This window comes from Primulina tabacum, chromosome 10 (assembly GCF_025594145.1).
Source record: "Primulina tabacum isolate GXHZ01 chromosome 10, ASM2559414v2, whole genome shotgun sequence".
NCBI lineage: Eukaryota > Viridiplantae > Streptophyta > Magnoliopsida > Lamiales > Gesneriaceae > Primulina > Primulina tabacum.
This window is the reverse complement of record NC_134559.1, coordinates 18,641,985-18,666,275: the sequence shown is the minus strand read 5'-3', so window position 1 is coordinate 18,666,275 and position 24,291 is coordinate 18,641,985. Positions and strand designations below refer to the sequence as shown.

The 24,291-nt window shown below is 35.6% G+C and overlaps 1 non-coding gene across 1 annotated transcript; it reads right to left on the bottom strand.

Annotated features, from left to right (window-relative positions):
• Positions 1 to 760: 760 nt before the first annotated feature.
• Positions 761 to 869, bottom strand: LOC142513027 (small nucleolar RNA R71). The gene has a single exon (XR_012808995.1). It is a non-coding gene; the product is annotated as a small nucleolar RNA R71 (small nucleolar RNA).
• Positions 870 to 24,291: the final 23,422 nt, after the last annotated feature.

Sequence of the window (24,291 nt, the reverse complement as noted above, 5' to 3'; positions counted from 1 at the left end):
AAACAAAAACAAAAACAAAACAAAAAGACATTGTAGTGGACTTGTAATTACCTTAGCTTTCCTGTGGATACGATATTCGGACTCACCGAATTATACTACTTGTGGACAACCTGCTCTTGGGAGTGCAACAATCAAAGTCGCAACAAGTTTTTGGCGCCGTTGCCGGGGAAGTGTAATTTAATTTCAAGTCTCTTTAATTTTGTTTATAGTTTATTTTTCTTTATTTAAGTTTTTATTGCTTTTGTGTGTTTTTATTTTTTTTGCATTTGCATTGGCATGAGCATTTGGTCACGTACACTTAGTGGTCGACTCATTCGAAATAACCCTTTATTTTTACAAAACATAGCGGAAGAACCCATCCAAGAAAATGAAGATGAAATTCAATCTCAACATGATCATGATAGACGAAGAACACTTAGAGATCACATGAATCCTACACGTACTAGTGCACCTTCATGTCTAGTTTTTCCCCCTGATGCATCTCATTTCAATTTTAAGCCTGGTATTATCCAACTTTTACCCAATTTTCATGGCTTACATTCTGAAAATCCATACATGCATTTACGAGAGTTTGAAGAAGTGTGCAACACATATAATGATCTAAATTGTAGCATGAACACCATTCGACTTAAGCTTTTTCCTTTTTCTTTAAAAGATAAAGCTAAAACTTGGCTACAAAATCTTAGATCGGGATCCATTCGAACTTGGGATGAATTGCAACAACAATTTTTGAAAAAGTTTTTTCCATCTCATAGAACAAATTCTTTCAAAAGGCAAATCATTACTTTCACTCAAAAACAAGGAGAAACTTTTTATCAGTGTTGGGATAGATACAAAGAATTGCTTAATCTTTGTCCACATCATGGTTTTGAAATTTGGAGAGTTGTTTCTCAATTTTATGAAGGCTTAACACCTAAATATAGGCAAATGGTTGAATTTATGTGTAATGGAACATTTGAAGATAAAGATCCAAATGAGGCAATTGAGTATCTCGATTCATTAGCTGAAAATGCTCAAAATTGGGACACTATAGGTACAATCGAACCATCAACCAAGATTCAATCTCCTACATCTGGTGGAGGTATGTACACTCTCAAAGATGAACATGATCTTCAAGCTAGATTTACCTCTTTGGCAAGAAAAGTTGAGGCACTTGAATTGAAAAAGAATGGTCAATTAAAATATGTTCAAGAAATTGTGTGTCACATCTGTGATACAAGTGATCATTTTACAAAAGATTATCCCACTTTGTCCTCTTTTAAAGAATGTCTCCATGAACAAGCCAATGTTTTGAACAATTTCAAAAGGCCAAATTTTGAACCATTTTCTCAAAATTACAATCCAGGTTGGCGAAATCATCCAAATTTTAGTTTGAGAAATGATAATGCTGCACAATTTTCACAACCACATTTCCAAAATCAAAAAAATTTTCAAAATTATGCACCTTATGTTCCTCCACCTAAAAGAAATTTGGAAGATACATTGAATTCTTTCATTGCAAAGCAAGAGTCTATCAATACTCAAACTGCTCAAACCATGACAGATTTGAAAGATACTCTTGCTAAATTTGCATCTGCATTTAATGTTCATGAAAAAGGTAAATTTCCTTCACAACCTCTGCCTAATCCCAAGGATCATCATTCACAAACTGGAACTTCTGGAACTCAATCGATGGATCAGGTAAAATCTGTTATTACCCTTCGAAATGGTAAGGTAGTGGAAAAATCCATTCTTGAACCTTGTGAAGATGATGATAAATCAACTCCAAAGGGTAAGGAAGTGGAACCCATAACTTGCGAAGAGGAAGTTCAACAGACAGTGTCACCACCATTCCCTCATGCATTGAAAAATACAAAAAAATCAAATTTGAATTCTGATATATATGATATTTTTAAACAAGTAAAAGTTAATATTCCTTTATTAGATGCAATAAAACAGGTACCATCATATGCCAAATTTTTGAAAGACTTGTGCACTGTGAAAAGAAAATTGAATGTGAAAAAGAAAGCATTTTTAGCCGAACAAGTAAGTGCAATCATTCAAAATAATAATACTTTGAAATACAAAGACCCTGGTTGTCCTACTATTTCATGTATTATTGGAGAACGAAAGATTAAAAAATCCTTGCTTGATCTTGGAGCTAGTGTGAATTTACTTCCATATTCAGTTTATCAAGAACTCAATCTAGGCGAGTTAAAATCAACTTCGGTAACACTTTTACTTGCCGATAGATCTGTTAAAGTGCCAAGAGGTATGATAGAAGACGTATTGGTCCAAGTTGATAACTTTGTATATCCTGTCGATTTCATAGTTTTAGATACACAACCTATCAAAGCTTGTAATGCAATTTCTGTAATTCTGGGTCGTCCATTTTTAGCAACTTCTAATGCCCTTATAAATTGTAGGAATGGAATAATGAAGTTGTCATTTGGTAGGTAACATGACCTTGGAGCTCAATGTTTTTAATCTTTGTAAGCAACCACATGACAAAAGAGATGAAAGTGAAGATGAAAATCTTATTGAAACTCTTGTGGAAGAAAATATTCAAGAAGGGAGTATTCGTGATCAATTAGATATTTGTTCAATTGAAATTGTTAAAGAAAATATTGAAATTGATCTTGATGATTTTATCAGGTATCACTCGTTACCAGGATCAGAGGAAGAATTTGATGCAAAATATGAGAACAAAGACGAACCACCCATATTGGAGTTAAAACCCTTGCCAGAAGAATTGAAGTATGCATTTCTTGGAGAAGATGAAACATATCCGGTGGTAATTTCTTCCAAACTAGAAAGTGATCAAGAAGGTAAATTAGTTGATATGCTTAAAAGACATAAAAATGCAATTGGTTGGACACTAAAAGATCTCAAGGGCATTAATCCACTAATTTGCACACACAAAATTCATTTAGAAGAAAATGCTAAAACATCTCAACAACCACAAAGGAGATTAAATCCACACATGAAAGATGTTGTGAAAACTGAAGTTCTCAAACTACTTGATGTTGGGATTATCTACCCTATTTCTGATAGTAAGTGGGTAAGCCCAACACAAGTAGTTCCAAAAAAATCTGGCATCACAGTGATAAAAAATGAAAAAGGTGAATTGTTAACAAGTCGAGTCCCATCTAGTTGGCGGATGTGTATTGATTATAGAAAATTAAATGACGCCACTAGAAAAGATCATTTTCCATTACCATTTTTGGATCAAATTTTAGAAAGAGTAGTAGGTCATCCATACTACTGTTTTCTTGATGGATATTCAGGTTATTATCAAATTCCCATTGCACTCGAAGATCAAGAAAAAACTACATTCACATGTCCTTTTGGAACATTTGCATTCAGAAGGATGCCATTTGGTTTATGCAATGCCCCAGCAACATTTCAAAGATGTATGCTAAGCATTTTTTGCGACATGGTTGAAAATTGTTTGGAAATTTTCATGGATGATTTAACTGTCTTTGGGAATACATTTGATAATTGTCTTGAAATTTGGAAAAAGTTTTAAAAAGATGCGAGAAAAAAGATCTTATTTTAAATAGGGAAAAATTTCATTACATGATTACTTCTGGAATTGTTTTGGGACATGTAGTGTCATCTCATGGAATTGAAGTTGATAAAGCAAAAATTGATGTCATTGCCAATTTACCCCCTCCAAAAACCATTAAAGAAATTCGCTCATTTTTGGGACATGCTGGATTTTATCGGAGGTTTATAAAGGACTTTAGTTTAATCTCTAAACCCATTTGTAACCTCTTAACAAAAGACACTGCATTTGAGTGGACTCAAGAATGTCAAAATGCTTTTGATAAAATTATTCGACATTTAACATCAGCTCCTATCATGCAACCTCCTGACTGGTGTTTACTATTTGAAATCATGTGCGATGCGAGTGATTATGCAGTCGGTGCAGTACTGGGTCAAAGAAGAAACGGTAAGCCTTATGTGATATATTATGCAAGTAGAACTTTAAACAATGCTCAAATGAATTACTCCACAACTGAAAAAGAACTACTTGCTGTAATATTTGCATTAGATAAATTTCGTTCTTATTTGATTGGATCAACGACTATTGTGTTTACTGATCATTCAGCTATTAGATATTTTTTGACCAAACAGGATGCAAAGCCACGACTGATACGATGGATTTTGCTACTCCAAGAATTTGACATTGTGATCAAAGATAAAAAAGAAACCGAGAATGTCGTAGCCGATCATTTATCGAGACTAGTAACAGGATCATCTTGTGAAATGACACCAATTAACGATAATTTTCCTGATGAACATCTATTTTCAGTTACTACTACACCTTGGTTTGCTAACATAATAAATTTTCTTGTGACAGGAAAAATGCCACCGCAATGGAGTTCCCAAGATAAAAGAAAATTTTTGAATGAGGTAAAAAACTTTTATTTGGATGATCCGTATCTGTTCAAGTATTGTCCAGATAAAATTTTTCGACGTTGCATACCCGACAATGAGGTAAGTAGTGTCATTAAATTTTGTCATTCAGAAGCATGCGGAGGACATTTTTCTTCAAAGAAAACGGCTGCAAAAATCTTGCAGTGTGGATTTTATTGGCCCACTTTGTTTAAAGACACCCACGAAATCTGCAAGATCTGTGAAAATTGTCAAAAATTGGGTGCGATTTCAAAAAGAAACATGATGCCTTTGAATCCTATCATTGAAATTGAAATCTTTGACTGTTGGGGAATTGATTTTATGGGACCTTTTCCATCGTCGTTTGGATACTTGTATATTTTAGTTGCAGTTGATTATGTTTCCAAATGGATAGAGGCAATTCCATGTCGAAAAAATGATCATAAAATCGTCATCAAATTTTTAAAAGAAAATATTTTTAGTAGATTTGGTGAACTCAGAAATGACGCGTATGACAATTCAAGGATTTATAAAGCAAAAATCAAATCATTTCATGATAAAACAATTCTTAGAAAATCTTTTGAGATTGGCAAAAAAGTTTTGCTTTATAATTCTCGACTTCACATATTCCCAGGAAAATTACGATCAAGATGGACATGCCCATATGTTGTAAAGCATGTGTATACTTATGGAGCTGTGGATATTGAAAATCCTAAAAATGGTGATATTTTTAAAGTAAATGGACAAAGGCTTAAACCATTTTTAGAAAATGAAATCTTTCAAGAAGAGTTTATTTCCCTTTCTGATCCTTGATTTTTTTTTTGTTGCATTTAAGTTTGTTTGTTTTTATTTCAGGTTTTCTTAATATTTTTATTTTCCCGGTTAAATGGCGGATAACGGTACTCCGTGACTCTCATAGTCGGTTAAATCAGTTTCCCACAATTGCTGATACAAAAATAAAAAAAAAATAATTTCTTTTCTTTTCAAAATGGATGAAATTCTCTCAAAAATTTGTAAATATTTTCCCTCTGTTTCTGAAAATGTTCTAAGAAAAATTTATGCAGGAAGGTGTGAAAGATTGAGATTACTAATGCAAAAAGGAATTCCAGAAGATATTCGTCTTGTAATAGAATCTAAGGTCCGATTAGAAGGAGAAGTTCCACAATCATTGCTCATTCGGTATTTGCCTGGATTAGGAAAAAACACTTATGCGAAAAAACGAAAGGGCCAAAAGTTTAGGGGTTTGTCATAAGTGTGCAAGATGGACTTGTGACAAACGATGCAGATCTTTGGGATGTGTTTCCAATAACAGAGAAGATAAAATTGGTTTCATTAAGAATGGGCTGAGTAAGGAGTCTTTAGATAACATCTTATTGACTCTTGAGACGCATTCTAGTGGACATGTGCATATTGAACTTCTCCGTTTATGGAAACAATTCCAAGATGAGCGTCATAGTCTTGGGAATCCGACTAAAAAAGACCCTGTTTGTCAATTTATAAGAAAATTGGATGGGAAGCATATCCTCGACTCATAGAAGGCGTTGAAGCCGTTTCTGGACGTAAAACCAGAGGAAAATTGTGAGCCACAATCACACTACTGTTTATATGCATGTGTGTCATTATTGTTTTTACTATTTATTCTGTTTACAGCTGTGACCCATAGTTTTGTCATGATAACATATTACTCCTATAAAATCTCTCATCTTTCTCTCTATTTTCGCAGAAAAAAAAAAGTAAAAACATGGATGGATCCTCTGCACAAACATTGAAAAATATTTATGTATTTTGTGGGTCGAGTCCTGGAAAAAATGAAGTGTTTTTAGAAGCAGCGAATAATCTTTGAAAGATATTGGCTAGGAGAAAAATTCACTTGGTATACGGGGGAGGTAATATTGGGTTAATGGGATCTGTTTCAACATCTGCTCATCTTGGAGGTAGTCAGGTTTTGGGTATTATTCCTACAACTTTAGCTGAAGGAAATATTACAGGTGTTACGATTGGGGAGGAATTAAAAGTATCTTCTATGTATGAAAGAATCATTCAAATGATTGAAAATTCTGATGCTTTTATTGCACTACCAGGTGGTTTTGGTACATTAGAAAAAAATTTTCACACTGTTTCTTGGGCACAACTTAATATCCATAATAAACCTGTGGGCTTGTTGAATATCAATAATTATTTTGACAGTTTGTTGACATTTCTTGATAAAGCTGTGGAACAGAATTTCATTTCAGAAAATTCACGAAGGATGCTCATCTGTGCTTCGACTGCCGACCAATTAATTGATGATTTGGAAGATTTTGTTCATAAGCCTGATCCGATGATAACAAAGATCAATTGGTCGCAATCAAGCAGCAAGAAAAGGAAGTTGGATCATTGATTCAAAAGTCGTGGATTGGTTTGCGTTTGTTTCAGTTTGTTATCTTCAATAAAATTCCAGGTGAAATCTCTTTCATTACGTACTCTTTATTAATAGTTATTTTGACATTAGGGACAATGTCATATTCTGATTGGGGGGAGAAAAAACTTATAAAAAAAAATTTTTTAAAAAAAATAAAAAAAAATAATATATATTATTTTAAAATAAAATCATGTTTATTGTTTGTATCTTAGTAATTTTTGCAAAAATTGTCATACATTACATGTTTGAAAGATTTAAATTAGAACATGCATTAATCTATTTAAGAATGTTTAAATTTTTATTTGAAAAAAAAAAAGTCAATTTTAATATTCTGATCAATATAAAAATATGATTTATGAAATCTTTTTGAGTGATTAACCATTGTGATAATATCAGGTATTAAAGTATATGGCCCAAGATATACCTTACAAGAGTGCCTATAATTTTAAACTCAAACATATTTTGTGAGTGAGTGGAGAGGACTGAGTAAACAGCTTTCGAGCCTTTATTGATCATGAGAGAGACTATCTATTGTTTAGATCTTGAGTTCTTATTTTGAAGAAAAAAAATGATATTTCCTGAAAAAAAAGGGAGAAAAATACAAAAAGTAAGATATTGAATATCTATGTAATTTTTAAGTTATATGCTACGACCCATATATATCTCATAAAAAAAAAAAGAGAGAGAGAAATTTATTGTACAAATTAAATAAATATGTGGTCAAGATGCATAAACTAAATCTGATTCCATGATGTTATGCAAAAAAAATATATATATATCAGGGAAAAATATATAATAAAAACAACTAGATTTTGAATCAATGGATTTTCTATCTTTTGATTAGTTTGGCTCGTTTGTCTGTCTGCATTCTGTAAACCATTTTTCTGAACATTTATCTGTATTCCAACTCCATGAGAGAAATCGTTGCCATAAATTGAAACATTTATTAACCTGTGAGGATATGGAGTTGAGACTCTTACTAGGAATTTCTGAAGGCCGTGTACATTTAACTACCTGAAATAAGCTTTGAATTGATCATCTCAAATTATTTCATAAATTATAATTATGATAATCTTGATATAACTTTGACAGTTTTCAAATTTAATTTAAACATTTAAATAGTTTTGATTACATTTCTATTTAAATTAATCAATATGTTTTGTATTGCTATTACCGCTTAAATTGCTAGGGACTAGCAATAAGCTGGTTGGGAGATGTGATAAACATAAAAATTGTACATTAATTAAATGTTTTATAATATAAATATATAATTTTTGTTTTATTAAATGTTTAAATATTATATGTTTTATAATAAATTGTATAAAATATAAGTTGTTGTGTAATTACAAGTTTTTACTATTTTTTACAGGTTCGATAAAACAAGAATAAACTTGGCGTTGCAAATGGGATTAAGATGATTCTTGGACCTGTAGAAAGTTGATGTTAATATCTACAATATTGGTGTCAAGCATGAGATAAAAATCCTCTCACAATTGGGATCAAATTAAGCAACAAATAAAGTTATCAAAGGACCATGCTCTAGTATTTTGACCATATCTCTCAAACTACTTGGTCAAATGATTTGAAAAAAATACCACAACTAGACAACTCAATTATCCACATGTTTCTTTTTATGTGAAGAAGCAAATTCCAAGAAGAAGATTTTCAAAAGTGATGTGCAATATAATATAATATCTTGGAACACCAATGAAGACTTTTGTGTAAAAAAATAATATTTTATTTGTGGTTGTCTCCCCAAATTTAGCTATAAAGATGGGTGCATTGTAATGTATTGAGATATCCCTCATTCTATGAACAAACCTTTGAGTTCATAATATTTCCCTCTATATTTTTCCTTTATTTCTTCATTTAAATATAATTAGCATGTTAATTTCATATTCAAAGTTTTACACTTTGAATAATGAATAGCTAACTTCCTAAAGTTGAGATGAAAAGGTGAAACTCTTGGCATGATAATAAGGTTACTAAAAGGTAAGAATCTATGTTTTATATTATTTAATCATTATTTATTGTTTATGTTATATTTATTTCTTTAAGCATTTTTATACCCTACTTATAAGTGGGAGTTTTGAATTATTGTTGCTATATGTTACACTAAATTCTTGGAACCATTTAAATGTTAGTTTGGTGTTACCAACCATTTAAAGTGGATGCCTTATTATATATGAATATATTATAATATTAAATTCTTTGAACCATTTAAATGTTTTTTTGGTTTTACCAACAATTTAAAGTGGGAACCTTGATTTACTATATATAAATATATAATAATATTAATTTCTTGGTACCATTTAAATGTTAGTTTGATTTTACCAACCATTTAAAGTGGGAACTTTGATTTAGTGTTTACAAATTTATATAGCACAATAAATACTTGACCACATTTATAAGTTTTGGTATATATTATATACTTATAAGATAATAATATATAACATAATATAAATATGATTATTTAATATATTGGAACCATTTTATTAAGTGGATTTCAATAATGTTCGTTAATGTTAACTTTATTAAAATACCAAGAGTGGATCCTTTAATCTCAACTACTTAAATTAAAATTTGAACAGTTCAAATTTACCCATTAAAGATTCAAACAAATAAAATTAAAAAGAAACAAAAACAAAAACAAAACAAAAAGACATTGTAGTGGACTTGTAATTACCTTAGCTTCCATGTGGATACGATATTCGGACTCATCGAATTATACTACTTGTGGACAACCTGCTCTTGGGAGTGCAACAATCAAAGTCGCAACATTGAACCACCAACCAGAGCCTCTTCCCAACATCCTAAGGTGTGGCTTGAACCATGGCTAAGGTCCCTAGGCCAGCCACAATCCAAGCAAACACCCAAGACAACTCAACGTTCCCACCCGAGAAACCATGCTGCTGCGCGTGGGGTGTATTGCTTCACTTGTTGTCTTGGTCATTCCAATGGCCATGTGATCGACCATGGCTTGATCTAGACATCATGAGGTATTGTGTGAACCATGGATAAGGGCTAGAAGCCAACCAAGATCCACCGAAACACCCTCAAAAATCGAAACCAACTCACACCACAAAAATCGGAAAAAAAATGGAACCGAGGGGCAGTTGCATGTTTTGTTTTAAAATCGATGGGACCATGAACCAAGCCTTGAAGGGCCACCTTGGTCACGTCCTAGACATGCTAAGGAAGGGTTCTAACCATGATTACAGGCCTTAGACCAACCATGATCCGAAACTTCGACTTAGACAACCAAGAACTCAAAAATCGAGACTCAACTTGCAACCATGGGAAGATTGCTGTCAAGTCTCCTTCCAGCGTGCATGGGGCTTGAACTAATGGACCAACATGATCCTATCACACCCTAGTACGTGCCTAGATGCAGCCTTTTGCGCCTGGAACCAAGCCAATCCCTGAAATCACAAAAACAAGTCAACCCGTGAAGCACAAGGAAGCGCCAAAAAATACTGCATAGAATTTTCGAAAGTTGCTGTCAAAATTTCGGTTTTTGCTATTAAAATCAAGAACATGTGATGTTTTAAAATACTAATAGGACTTGATTGAAGAGCAAAGAACAATATAAACATGCCTGGAAATTTGTTTTCAAAAGAAACAAATCAATATGACGAACACGGCGCGGCGGAGACGGAGTTTCTTTCTTACTTTCTTTCTTATGTTTTTCTTGTTGATTGCTCACGTTTTTTCTGCTGGATGTGCTCTGAAAATTCAAAGGAATGGTGGGGGAGAGTGTTAAGTAATGAAGGGGGAAGGTTACTAATTAAATGAGGAGGTAGAATGGCAATTCAATTCATTCCATCCTAGTTGCTAGTGAGATCTGGAATGAGGTGTGCTATCATGGGATTGAGGGAGATTTGAGGGAGGTGATTGCCGATTTTCTTATTAAAAATGAAGGCAAGAATATTGCTTTATTAATAATTATTGGTGATTTAAAATGAGGGAATTATCCTACCATGACGGGTTAAGAAAAAGAATCAAAAATGGAGAGTTTCCAAGCATGATTAAATCTTCAAGGGGTGGTAGAAAATTGCTATCCAAAAATGGGGAGAAATATTGCTTAATTATTGAATTTTAACTCCTTAAAGTTTTAAACACTTATTATGTATTTTAGTGAATTAATAATTTAATTTAGGATAATAATTTTCTTGCATGCATGGCTAGGTCTTAAAATAAATTACTAACATGTTAAGTTACAATTTCTTAAATAAAATAGGCTTAGATTAATTTATTCCAATTGGTTGCACATTTTAATTTAGGCTTTTAATTAATTATTGGACATAAAAGAACTTATTTACTACTTAACTCCAATTAATTAAATAAATCCTTAAACATTCTTTTACATTAAAATAAATTATTCCTTGGCTTAAATTAAATTTAGGAATATTTTCTTATTATTAAATTTTATCTCAATACTCCAACTTCAGTCCGGCCTCGCGTATCTAACCGAAAAGATAAAACTAAACTTCTGCGATTTAAAATAAATGATCATGACTTAACAAATTTTAAAATGAATTAAACACTCTTGCATGTATGAAAATCATTTTAAATTAAATAATAGTAATTATGCATGGCTTATACGTAGTCTGATTTATCGGGTTCTACACTTCACCTCCCTTGCATGCTTTTACTTGGGCTTGTAATAATTACAAGGCCCATGGACTTTTATTTAAATGTCTCAAACACATTTGAGACCATTTAAACTTAATTGATTTTACTCAAGCCCACTAGTTTAATGATTATTTTTAATTGGGCTCTACAAGGCCCAATGTTGTTTAATTAATTCAACACTTGAATTAATTTAATTATTTGGACTCTAATAGGTCCACTAGTGTTTAATTAATTTAACACTTGAATTAATTTAATTTAGTCCATAATAATGTTTATAAAAATCACAATTGTCAAATACATTATTTGTTTAAGCCATCTTTTAATTTAGGAACACTTCCTCAAATTAAAAGTCGCATTCCCCTTATAGAAGTCATGCTTCTAATTTTCCTTGCTCTTATAAACTTCTTTATAAGCCGTTCAACATATTGAACTATTTTACTTCTCAACGGGATCTAGAAAGTTAGCACTTGTATGGCCCTCAATGGTTCATTGATATAACTAGCCGTAGGTTCACATCTTAATGTGATTCGGGACTAAACATGTCCTTATATGAGCATGCCCCAATTTCTCCATTCTTAATTAACAACTCCTTGATAATAAGAACATCAAAACTCAAATCAGATAGTACCCAACCAATCATGTTGAACGCCTAGCAGCATCGCTTACATGATTCCCTAGGTATCAAATGATAGTACCTGCAAGAACCATTCAATTATGGTTAGCGTACAGTACGGTCCGTTCATCTCATATATCCAGACCGATTCGACAACTATTGGTATATCGAGAGCTGTTAAAAAATATATACAATGTCTCATGTCATAGTTGCATCGATGGTGTCATTAGGATATCACAATGTCCCCTACCAATGAAACATGGTACTCACATCGCAGATACTAGTCTCAAACTCGAGCGCCCTATATCCTTCTTAGCGGCGGCTGAATCGACTAGGAACTGTTTAGAATATAAAGTATTGCAAATATGAGTTTCATGAAATTCATCATATGTGCATCTCATATTCTTTCTACTATTTGTATATTCAAGGACTTTATCTATGCATCTAGCATGGGTATACAGATAAAGAAGTGCCAAAACAATAATTTCAAATATTATTAAAATAAAGACTATTTATACATAGAGTTTCATTGTGAACACTCGGCCAACACTTGGCTCGACGTGCACCTACTCTAACAATCTCCCACTTGCACTAGAGCCAACTACCCATATGCTTCAAACCCATCGATTCTCGATGCTTCCCGAATAATTGTCCAGGTAAAGGCTTAGTTAGCGGATCAGCAACATTATCTGCGGAGCCGACTTTTTCAATCGACACTTCTCCTCTTTCCACAATCTCTCAGAGGATGTGGTACTTTCTCAATACATGTTTGGATTTTTGATGAGACCTCGGCTCCTTTGCTTGAGATATAGCACCCTTGTTGTCACAAAACACCGGGACATGAGCAACTCCATTAGGAATGACGCCAAACTCTTGGATGAAATTCCTTAACCAAACAGCCTCCTTTACTGCAGCTGATGCAGCAATATATTTGGCCTAATTGGTGGAATCCGCAGTACTGTCTTGCTTGGAACTCTTCCAACAGACAGCAGCACCATTGAGCATGAATACAAACCCAGAGGTTGACTTCGAGTCATCGATATCGCTTTGGAAGCTAGAGTCGGTATAGCCTTTCAATTTTAGTTCTCCACCCCCATAGACCAAGAAAAACTTATTGGTCCTTCTCAAATACTTGAGGATGTCTTTCACAGCTTTCCAGTGTGGAAGACCAGAGTTCGATTGATATCTACTCACTACACTTATTGCAAAATCCACTTCAGGACTTGTAAATATCATCCCATACATGATGCTATCAATTGCGGATACATACGGAATGCGTGTCATCGCCACTATCTCTGCATTATTCTTGGGAGACATAGACTTGGATAGGGACACGCCATGACACATTGGTAGATATCCACTCCTGGACTCATCCATCGAGAACCGCTTCACTATGGTATCAATATATGTGGATTGGGTGAGACCAAGAAATCGTCTTGATCTATCTCTATAGATCTGTATTCCCAATACAAAAGATGCTTCACCCAAGTCCTGCATCAAGAACTTACTCGCTAACCATATTTTAGTTGATTGCAATATCTCTACATCATTCCCAATGAGTAGAATGTCATCAACATAAAGCACCAGGAATGTCACAGCACTCCAACTAACCTTCTTATACTCATAGGGTACCTCAGGATTCTTAGTAAAACCAAACTATTTTATTGTACTATCGAATCTGAGGTTTCCAACTCCTAGATGTCTGCTTTAGACCATAAATAGATCTTTGAAGTTTGCATATCATATGCTCACTTCCGACAGATGTAAACCCTTCAGGTTGAAACATGTAAATCTCTTCCTTAATATCCCCATTAAGAAAGGCTGTCTTGACATCCATTTGCCATATCTCATAGTCATACCATGCAGCTATGGCAAGTAATATCCTTATAGACTTGAACATTGCAACTGGAGAAAAGGTTTCTTCAAAGCCAACTCCTTGTCTTTGGGAATATCCTTTTGCTACATATCGCGCCTTGAAGGTCAATACCTTCCCATCCGCCCCAAGTTTCCTCTTGTAAATCCATTTACACCCTATGAAAACAGTTCCCTTAGGTTGATCCACAAGATTCCACACTTGATTCGAATACATGGAATTCTCAAGTTGTGAGAGAATTAATATCAGACATATCAAACATGCCTACTCCCAATAGCTTGTTCATCCTTCTTAGAAAAATATGTCCTAATAGAGCATGGCACAATTGTGCCGAATTTAGAGTATCTTGTTTTCGTTTGTTTGTTGTTGTTATTGCTTGGATACTGTTTAGTGGAATATCTTTCAATTTTAAGTTATAGTGATCGTTTTCAAGTTCTCCATTACCAATTAAACATTCATTCTTGTAAATGTTGCAAACACCTTTGCTAAATAAACAAGAATATCCATCTTTATCAAGCCTAGAAATGGAAACAATGTTTTTAACCAAATCTGGTACAAACAAAAAATTTCTTAAAATTAACTTAAAATCGTTGTTCAAAAGCAAGTAAACATCTCCAATAGCCTTGGCAGCAACTCTTGCCCCATTGCCCATCCTCAAGAAGGTCTCACCTTCCCTTAGTCTCCTACTTCTTCCCATCACCTGCAAATCATTACAGAGATGTGAGCCACATCCGGTATCCAATACCCAAGAAGTAGAGTTATTTGAAATATTTACTTCAATATAGAACATACCGTTTCCAGAACTCTTCTCGACAAGATATTCTCTGCAGTTACGCCTCCAATGTCCAGGCTTCTTGCAGTGGTGACAGATATCAGCAGTCTTGTCAGCCTTCATTGGTATGGCTGCCACAGCGGGACTCGGAGATTGCCTCTTCAAGGGTACGTTCTTCTTGGAACTTTGGAAAGAACGCTTCTTTCCCTTCCCAGGTGGACCAGTCTTCGTACCAGATTAAGAACCCACATAAAGAACCAACTTCTCTTTCTTGATGGTGGCTTCAAACGTAACAAGCATATTCACCAACTCCTCAAGGGTAGGCTCTAGCTTGTTCATGTTGAAATTCACCACAAAAGGATCAAATGAGCTAGGCAGTGACAAGAGCAACACGTCGGTGGTCAACTCCGAAAGCAACGTAAGATCCATGCCAACGAGCTTATCCACGAGCCCAATCAACTTTAGGCCATGCTCATGGACCGAGGCCCCATCTCGCATGCGTAAAGTGATCAGCTCCTTGATGGTAGCATGCCTAAGAGGCCGTATTTGCTCACCAAAGAGCTCCTTGTGTTGCAAATGAATGTCAGCAGCACTCTTTGCATCCTCAAAACGCCTCTGCAGCTCATCATTCATAGAAGGCTGCATATAACACTTAGCTCGCAAGTCATGGTCACACCAATCCTTGTAAGTCTGCAATTCCTTAGGAGTACAGCAAGTCAGAGCCTCAACAGGGGGTGACTCAGTAAGTGTATATGATATTCTTTCCGAATTCAAGACGATTTTTAGGTTTCTTATCGAATTGAGGTAATTAGGTTCTGTTAATACGTGTTTGTCGAGTATTGCAGATAGTGGATTGCGAATCGAAGACATTGTCAAAATTGTACTGAAAAGTAAAACAGATAAATGCTAATGACTATTTTAAAATACTTAAGAAGATATAAAGTATGGACTTTTGCTTCATAAATTTTCGCTCCCACTATTTTGACATTTTCACTACCCTCTAGTGAAAAGGAGAAACTCCTTTCTTCAGTAGGTACGTGTAACGCCACGAAAATTTAAAAGTCCACGCGAACCACATGCGCAAATTATTAAATTCTCTTGTATTATAATCAAATATTTTAATTACATGAATTAATTATGTGGTGCATATTTGCATTTTTAAAATATATTTTTCTACATGGTTGCATTAAAATGTATTTTTAAGGATTACTCGAGTTGCGATCGAGAAACAGAGACCACGGGCTGAAAAATAGAAAATGATGTTTTTAATTATTTAAAATATAGATGATGCTTTTTCTTACGTTTGAAAATAAGGGATTTTGAGGTGATTTTATACGCCGGGACGTAAATTTTATCGGTGTTGGTTTTTCAACAAAAATATAATAAATTCACAAACTTATTTAAACAAAACTATTTTAATATTTTAATTAAATTCTAATCAAGCACTAATGGGCCTATTTTGTAAGCTTAATAGGCCTAATCCTTGATTAGTGAATTAATTAGTATTTAAAGTGTTAAACCCACCCCCTAACCCTCATTGTGTATGCCCCACATTCTGAATCCACTCAAACTCTTTTCTCCCAGCACAACACACTCACACACAAGCAAAGTCAAGGGAAAAGCATCAAATTCTTCAAGGTTTTCAAGGGTTCTTCGTGCCACCGTTCTTCGATTCGTCAACGATTATTCGTGCGTAAAATACGAAAAGGCACGCCATATTCTTTCCTTCAAACATCTATCACACCATAGTATTTATTTTATTGTGTTTTGCATAAAAAATAAGGGAAAATTTGTAATATTCTCGTTTTTACATCATGAAGGGTTTTTAAATCATGCATGTTGATCCAAAATTTATGTTTAACATGATCCTAAGGGGATGCCATGATTAGGTAAGGTTTAAGGGTGGTTCTACATGTTTTAAAGAGTCCTAATCACACAAATAAGCTGCACATGAAAACAAACACAAGCTGGAACAAACGTGCATGGGTTAAGGGAAGAGGGCCGAGAGTTGGTGTTGTCTTCATGGGATTGATTTCCTTGCTTGGGGCTTTGGCCAGGGCTGGCTGGGGCTCCAGGAGGGTCAGGTTTGAAGGCTAGGTAGGGTCCTAGGGCAGTTATGGCCGAGGGATGTGGCTAAGGAAGAGTCCTAGTTAACTAGGACTCTCCCATGCGCACAGATATGAGAGCAGCGGGAAAGAAAGGTTTGAGGATGGCCTGCGCGTGAACCAGGCTGGTCCATCAGGGTCAAGGGAGGTTGGCCAAGGGTTGGGTCATTGGTTGGTGTTAGAGTAGATGCCCGGCAAGCCAACTTGTAGTTCGGGCTTTATTGACTCTAAAGTAAAAAAATCTTTATTTTAATAATATTTTACTATTATGGCATTATACTTTATCTGTATACCCATGCAAGCTGCATAGATAAAGTTCTTGAATATACAATAGGTACCATGAGGTCTGCGTCGCAACATAAGATCATGAAACTCATTAGGAAGTGTACCGTATATTCTAAGCAGGTTCCTAATCGAATCAGCCGCCTAAAACAAGGAAAAAGGTCGCTCGAGCTTGAGACTAGCATCTATGGTGTAAACGCCATGTTTCATTGGCAAGGGCATGGAGATGTCCATTCACACAAATGGGTGATCATATGACGACGCACTAAACAACCCTACCTCGAACTATCCAAGTGGTTCCCACTTATCGAGTGGAATAGTCCGCAGTTATGGTTGTACACCATTAGTCCTTTGACACGGGACAATGTAGGGGCTATACGTACTAGCATGCACTTTGATCCATTTATCGACTCCATCGAGGGTCATCCGGTGGCGAGGTTGGGTGTAGTTTCAAAATACGTTGTAGCAAATGCATTGTAGTCGGGGATTCACCGTTCGCCTACGGGTAAAAATATCCTATGCGATCTGATGAGTTAATATCGCAAGGAGTCTCTGGCCAAAGCAAGAAAAGTGTTTTAGGGAAAGGTGTTTTTCCTAGTTTCACATACCATGCCACTATTAGTACTCAAAGATAAATCGCATCGTTATCGAATTCATATCCAACTCTCGATATACCAATGGCAGCAGATTCGATCGGGATATATGTGTTGAAGGGACCGTACTGTACGCTAACCGTGACTAAAGGTTCTTGCAGGCACTATCAGTGATACCTAGGAGATCATGGGGCGATGCTTCTAGACGCTTTTACCATGATCAGATGGGTCCAATCAGAAATGAGTTCTGACAATCTTGATCAAAGAGTTGATGAAAAGAATTGGGTTAACTAGGGTAAACCCGAATAAGAATAAATCTTATTCTGAATCACATGGAGATGTGAATCTACGGCTAGTTGTATCCCATAACCATTGAGGGTCACACAAGTATCAGATTCCGTGTTCCCGTTGAGATAGTCAAATTTCAAGGAGTTGGAATTTGGCGACTATAGTTTGATGGAGATCAAACATGAAGCTTATAAAGGATTTTATGAGCTAATTCCATAGGATGGAAGAACTGGAAGTTGGCATGATTGCTAAATAAGGAAGGAGAGTGGAACTGCCTGTTTTGTGAAGGAGTTCACTAAAACTGGCATCTGCCAAATATGGTAACTGCCATATATGGTAAGTTCTAAATTTGGTAAGTGAAAATTTTGATCTTCGAAATTTTCTATTTTCATTATATGAACAAGATTTGTATCCTTGGTACATCGGCGCTCTCGGATCGTCGATTAGGGTTATAATGAGTTCAGAATCATTTTTTTAGTGAATTTGGAATTTATTAATTAAATGATTGTGCTAGTAGTGGTGACTACTAACATGCATAAATTCTCATAAATATTCTAGAGGAGTATAGAATTAAATTAACTAAGGAGTTAGTTTATAAATTAAATAATAGTTATTTAATTTAATATACATATACATATATATATTTTATAAGGTGATATAAAATATGTGTATATGATATTATTATATCATGTATTATGAAAGGTTAATAAATACATTATATATTAATTATATGGAAATTTAAATATAATGAAATTAATAGAGTTCTTGTGGGAGAGGGACTTCTAATTAGATTAGGAGTCTCACTCTATAAATAAACTATTAGGGCTCAATGTTGGATGATGAAAAAATAACACAAATATTCACTTTTTTCCTTCAAAAACCCACGATCACATCAAGTTTATTTTGGAAGAAAATTTTGGCCAAAAGAAAATAAGATTTGCTTAATATGGATTAAGAATCTACAGTTTTGGTTAATGATTTATTAAGAATAAATTAGTATAAAATCATGATTTTGAATCATGTATGTCTCGGCCAAGACTCAATTGAATTGAAAAAGGTTTCAACAAATTTTTCCTTCCACCGCCGCGTCGCTTCGTCTCCGAATTTTGGAAATTCGGAGGCTACAGTCTCAACGCACATATTGTTTGTGATTTCTAGTGCAATCCAAGCGAGGAATAAATTTTTTGATCGTGGACCTAATTAGGCGATCAAATTTGAAGAGGCGTTCGTACGAATTTACAAAAAGGGTTATCTCCACTTAAACATCGTAATAGTTTGGAGTCCAAGCGTTAGGAACGCAAAGGTATGATCCTAAATGTCCCTATGGATGGTTTTGAACACACGACACATAAGCAAAAATATTTTAAACTCCCGCTGCATCTTGGGTACGAGAATACGATGTCCCAACAGTGGTATCAGAGCCGGTTATTCTCAATCGTGTGTTTTAATTAAATTGTGTTGTGTTTATTATTTCTAACCACGTAAGAATTTTTATGAAAAACGTTCCTAAAATTATTTTTGAAAAATCTGTTTAAAAAAAATTAATTTTGGGTCTGCCTGGAACTGTTCCGGGCAGACGCGCGGGCAGCAGCCGTGCGGCGTGCGCACAACGCACGCACGTGGCGCTGGACGGTGCACGTGCAGCGCCTGGCGCGCGCACACGGTACGGCATGGCGGGCGCGCGGCCTGCGCTCCTGTGCGCGCGGCCAGCACATAGCGCGCCCTCCAGCGCCCGATCGGATCCAGCAGCGGGCGGACGACGCAGGCGGGTACCCGGGAACGTCTCGGGCACCGTGCTGTATCGTGGGCTTGAATTGTTCGGACTAGGGGCGATTTTCCGATTTTTTAAAATTTTGGGTTAAATTGATATTTTGTGAAAATACGGACGATTTTACCCCTAAAATAATTTTGATAAAGTCAATTTCTTACAAAATAAATAATTAGAATATGATTTTAATAATTCATGGTAAAAGGTGTTTTATAAGAAATTTAATTATTTGAAATTAAATAAAAGTGTTTATATAATTTGATAATTATGGCGGTTAGTGATAATTTACGAGATACACGATTTATTGATAATATTTGATATTATGGAATTTTTATAATATATGATATTATATTTTAAAAAGATGATCGAGAGCGATGACCAATGTGCTAGGTGTATGTTAGGATATTTTACGTGTTGTATTTTTTATTATTTGATAATTAAAAGTGGACCTAGTTTATAGTCCGTTCCCACCTCCTAAATTTGTATCCCAATGTGCCATGGATATTTTATGTAAATATTAAAATTAATGGGAGATCAAGATTTGAAGACGGTGGGCCCGATTCTCAGAAGGAGTTTTGAAGATCCAAGACATGTAAAATATTAGAAGCTTATGTAATATTGTACTTGCATCCTTGCATTTACCTAGGTTATGGACATGGATCCGCATGTGGCTCGTTTGGATCAATTAGCTCTCGGTTATCGATCATCCTTTATTATTTATGATGTATGTGATATAATATAAATAATCAGTATATGCGTTATTATTAATATAATGACAAGAGTTGCATGAATCCGACAATCATACTAACAATCATGGCACGAGTTTTAAAATTAATATTGAGACAGATTTTTAAAATTAAAATCCCTCATCCAAAATTTAAATCAAGCCCATTAAAATGATAATTAAAATAAAGTTTAATAATACCTTGCCTTCCATCAACTGGTGGTTGCATGATGAACGCTACCCGCGGTCAGTGTCTGGCTCATATTATTGGGGAGGCATGTATGCCGGAAAGTTGTGACTTCCACTGACATATTTGATGTGAACTACGTGGAACTCCCACGACTTCGGCTCATATTATTGGGGGATCTCATGGCGACCGTCCATTAAGGTTCAACATTGATGGGCCGAACTCGACACGTGCAGAGAAAGGAGATCATATTATTGGACCCTCCTCAAACATGAGGCAAAATTACGTAAGGGTTGCAAGGAGTTGCAATTGGGATCTACCTTTTGGATGTTATGATTGGCTGATATTTTTCGGGATCATAATTTTGCAATTGGGCCTTGCATACTCACTAAAGAAATTGGATTTCCCGTTTTTCATCAGAGGGTGGTGAAAATGTCAAAATAGTGGGAGGCAATTCGTAAAAACAAAAGTCTATATTTTATGTCTTAAAAAATATTTTAAAATAGTCGGTAAAGTTTATTCTGTCTCCATATCTGTATATTTACGATTTCGTCACGTAATCCATTTCTATCATTAAAACAAGCTAACCGAACACTAATTTCAAGATTGGCTGGGAAAATTGTAAATTCGGAGAAAATAGCATACACACTAATGTCAGTCTTGCTGAACTCACAAAGCATGCAAGATGGTATGACCATAGGATGCAAGCTGAAGTGTAATATGCTTGCTTCTATGTCAAATGAACTGTAGAGACAGTTTGAGAAAATTTTTAATGCTGTTGACATTCAAATACACATGCAAGAGTTGCATAGTGCATGAAACTCGCATAATGATGCACGCCACTTACAAGGAACACATGAATACACGCATACAAGATGGGGCTCTTGCCCATGAGCATGGTGTAAGTATGATTGGGCCTAATGAGAAGGTGGTGGACCTGGAATTTGACAAAGTCCGATAAGTCAGAACATGTTTATTTCACTGCAAGAAATTTGGACATAAGAAATTATCCGAGTCAGAAATGTTTGGGCAATGATAATTGAATGTCCAAATAAACACGATTTCAACAACAACCAAAAGAAAACAAGATAGTCTAAACCAAGCACATTTGTGGCACGTTAGGCTAGGGCATATTTCGCAAAGAAGGATGCACAAGCTAGTGGGAGATGGTATGTTCGACTCGTCAGAAATAAACTCTCTGAGAGACATGTGAGTCCTGTCTGAAAGGAAAAATGACCAAGGCCCCTTTACTAGGGAAAGTGGAATGTGCACATAATCTGTTGGATTTGATCCAAATAGATGTGTGTGGCCCGCTAAGTGTTAGCATGAGATATGGCCATTCCTACTTCATCACCTTTACCGATGACCATTCGAGGTTTGGGTATGTGTATTTGATGAAATATAAGTCTGAAACTTTTGAAAAGTTCAAAGAATTCAGAGCAAAATTAAAGAAACAGTTAGGAAAAAGTATTGAAACACTACGATTAGATCGAGGTGGGGAATACTTGAGTACTGAGTTTCAAGACTACCTTAAAGAGAATATGATTCTCTCACGGTGGACTCCGCCTGCCACAACCCGGTCAATGGTGTGTCAGAACGTTGTAATCGGACGAGATGGACATGGTTTGATCTATGATGGGATTCAATGAGTTGTCGCCATCCCTTAGGGGATATGCGCTTGAAACAGCGGCAAGGTTGTTGAATCAAGTTCATACAAAGGCAGCGGCAAGGTTCTTGCTTAAGTGAAGCAGGCAGTAGGGAGACAAATTGGATAGTAGAGCCAATTTGTGCTACTTTGTAGGATATCCAAAGAACTCTGTTGGATACTAATTCTATTATCCTAGTGAAACAAATGTGTTTGTTTCAAGGAATGTCACCTTCCTAGAGAAGGAGTTTCTATTAGAAAGAAAAGGCAGGATGATAGAACTCGATGAGATTCGAGAAACACCCACTACACAAGTAGTAGAATCCACACCCCGACAGCCAATCAAAAAAACAAAAGCTCCTAGGAGATCCGAATGGATCCAAAGACCGCCTAATAGGTTGAGCCTGCTTCTTGAAGAGGGCCAAGGTGAGCCCATTCCGAGATATGATCCAATAAATTTCAATGAAGCATTGTCTGATGCCGATTCATCTAAATGACTTGAAGTCATGTAGTCCGAGATGGACTCCATGTATCCAAACCAAGTATGGTCCTTAGTAGATCCACCTAAGGGAATTTTTTCCATAGGATGCAAATGAATTTACAAAAGGAAACTTGGAGCGGATGGGAAGGTGTTGACCTTCAAAGCTAGACTTGTAGCAAAAGGATATACTCAAAGGCAAGGTGTTGACTATGAGAAAACCTTTCTCCAGTCGCAATGTTCAAGTCCATTAGGATAATGCATGCCATAGCAGCATGGTATGACTATGAAATATGGCAGATGGATGTGAAGACAGCGTTCCTTAATGAGGAGATTAAGGAAAAGATTTACATGTATTAACCTGAAAGATTCACATCAGTAGGAAGTGAGCATAAAGTATGCTAACTTCAGAGATCCATTTATGGACTCAAAAAGGCATCAAGGAGCTGGAACCTCAGATTTGACAACACTACCAAAGAGTTTGATTTTGCCAAAAATCCTGAGGAACCTTCTGTAAACAAGAAGGTTAGTGGGAGTGGAGTGACCGTAAGTTCTCCATGAAGGATATGGGTGAAGCATCATATGTATTAGGAATACAGATCTATAGGGAAAGATCAAAAGGATGCTAGGGCTCACCTAATCCACATATATCGATACCATACTGAGGAGATTCTCTATGGAGGAGTCCATGAGAGGATATCTCCTAATGTCTCATGGTGTGAATCTATCCAAGTCTATGTGCCCTAAGACTGATGAAAAGATAGAAACCATGAGCCACATTCCATATGCGTCTGCCATAGGCAGTATTATGTATGGTATGATATCTAATCGACCTGATGTGGCATATGCATGTTGCCAGCTAATATCAGTCGAATCCCGGTCCACTGCATTGGAAAGAAGTGAAGGACATTCTTAAGTACTTGAGAAGAACTAAGAATTTTTTCTTTGTATATGGGAGTGGAGAACTAAAATTTGAAGTGTGAGAACCCGGATTTTTCTAAGCAAAGCACCTCAAAAAGCTCGGAAAGTAGCTAAAAAAGAAGCCGAGGCAATGCAAAACCTTGAGAATTGAGGGTACGTCACTTGGAAAAGAAACCCTCAGCTCAAGTAAGCTCCAAGATTCTTGGACAAGAAACCCTAAGCTCAAAAGCTAAAACCCTCAGCTCAAGGAAGTTCATTCATTCTTGGGGAGAAAACGCTTAGCTCATGAGCTCGATCTTCCAGCTCAAAGAAGCTCAACCATGCTTGTCTTAAATAGGACAAAAAGAGAGCTAAAGGAGGAGTTAAAAGTTTGGACAAACTTATTATGCAAGAAATGACTATTGAGAAAACCAATGAAAGAGCTAAGGGAGGAGCTAAGAGGGTAGGACACATTTAAGGTGCAGAAAATGACCTTTGATGCTTGATATACCTTGACCATCATTATGAGCACAATTACTCCTTTTCTTGGGCTCCAAGTGGTCGACCAAATGGGGTAGGGAAAGGCCATTGTGGCATCTATAAATAGGACATCAAGGTTATAGAAAAACCATTCCAAAATCCTCCAA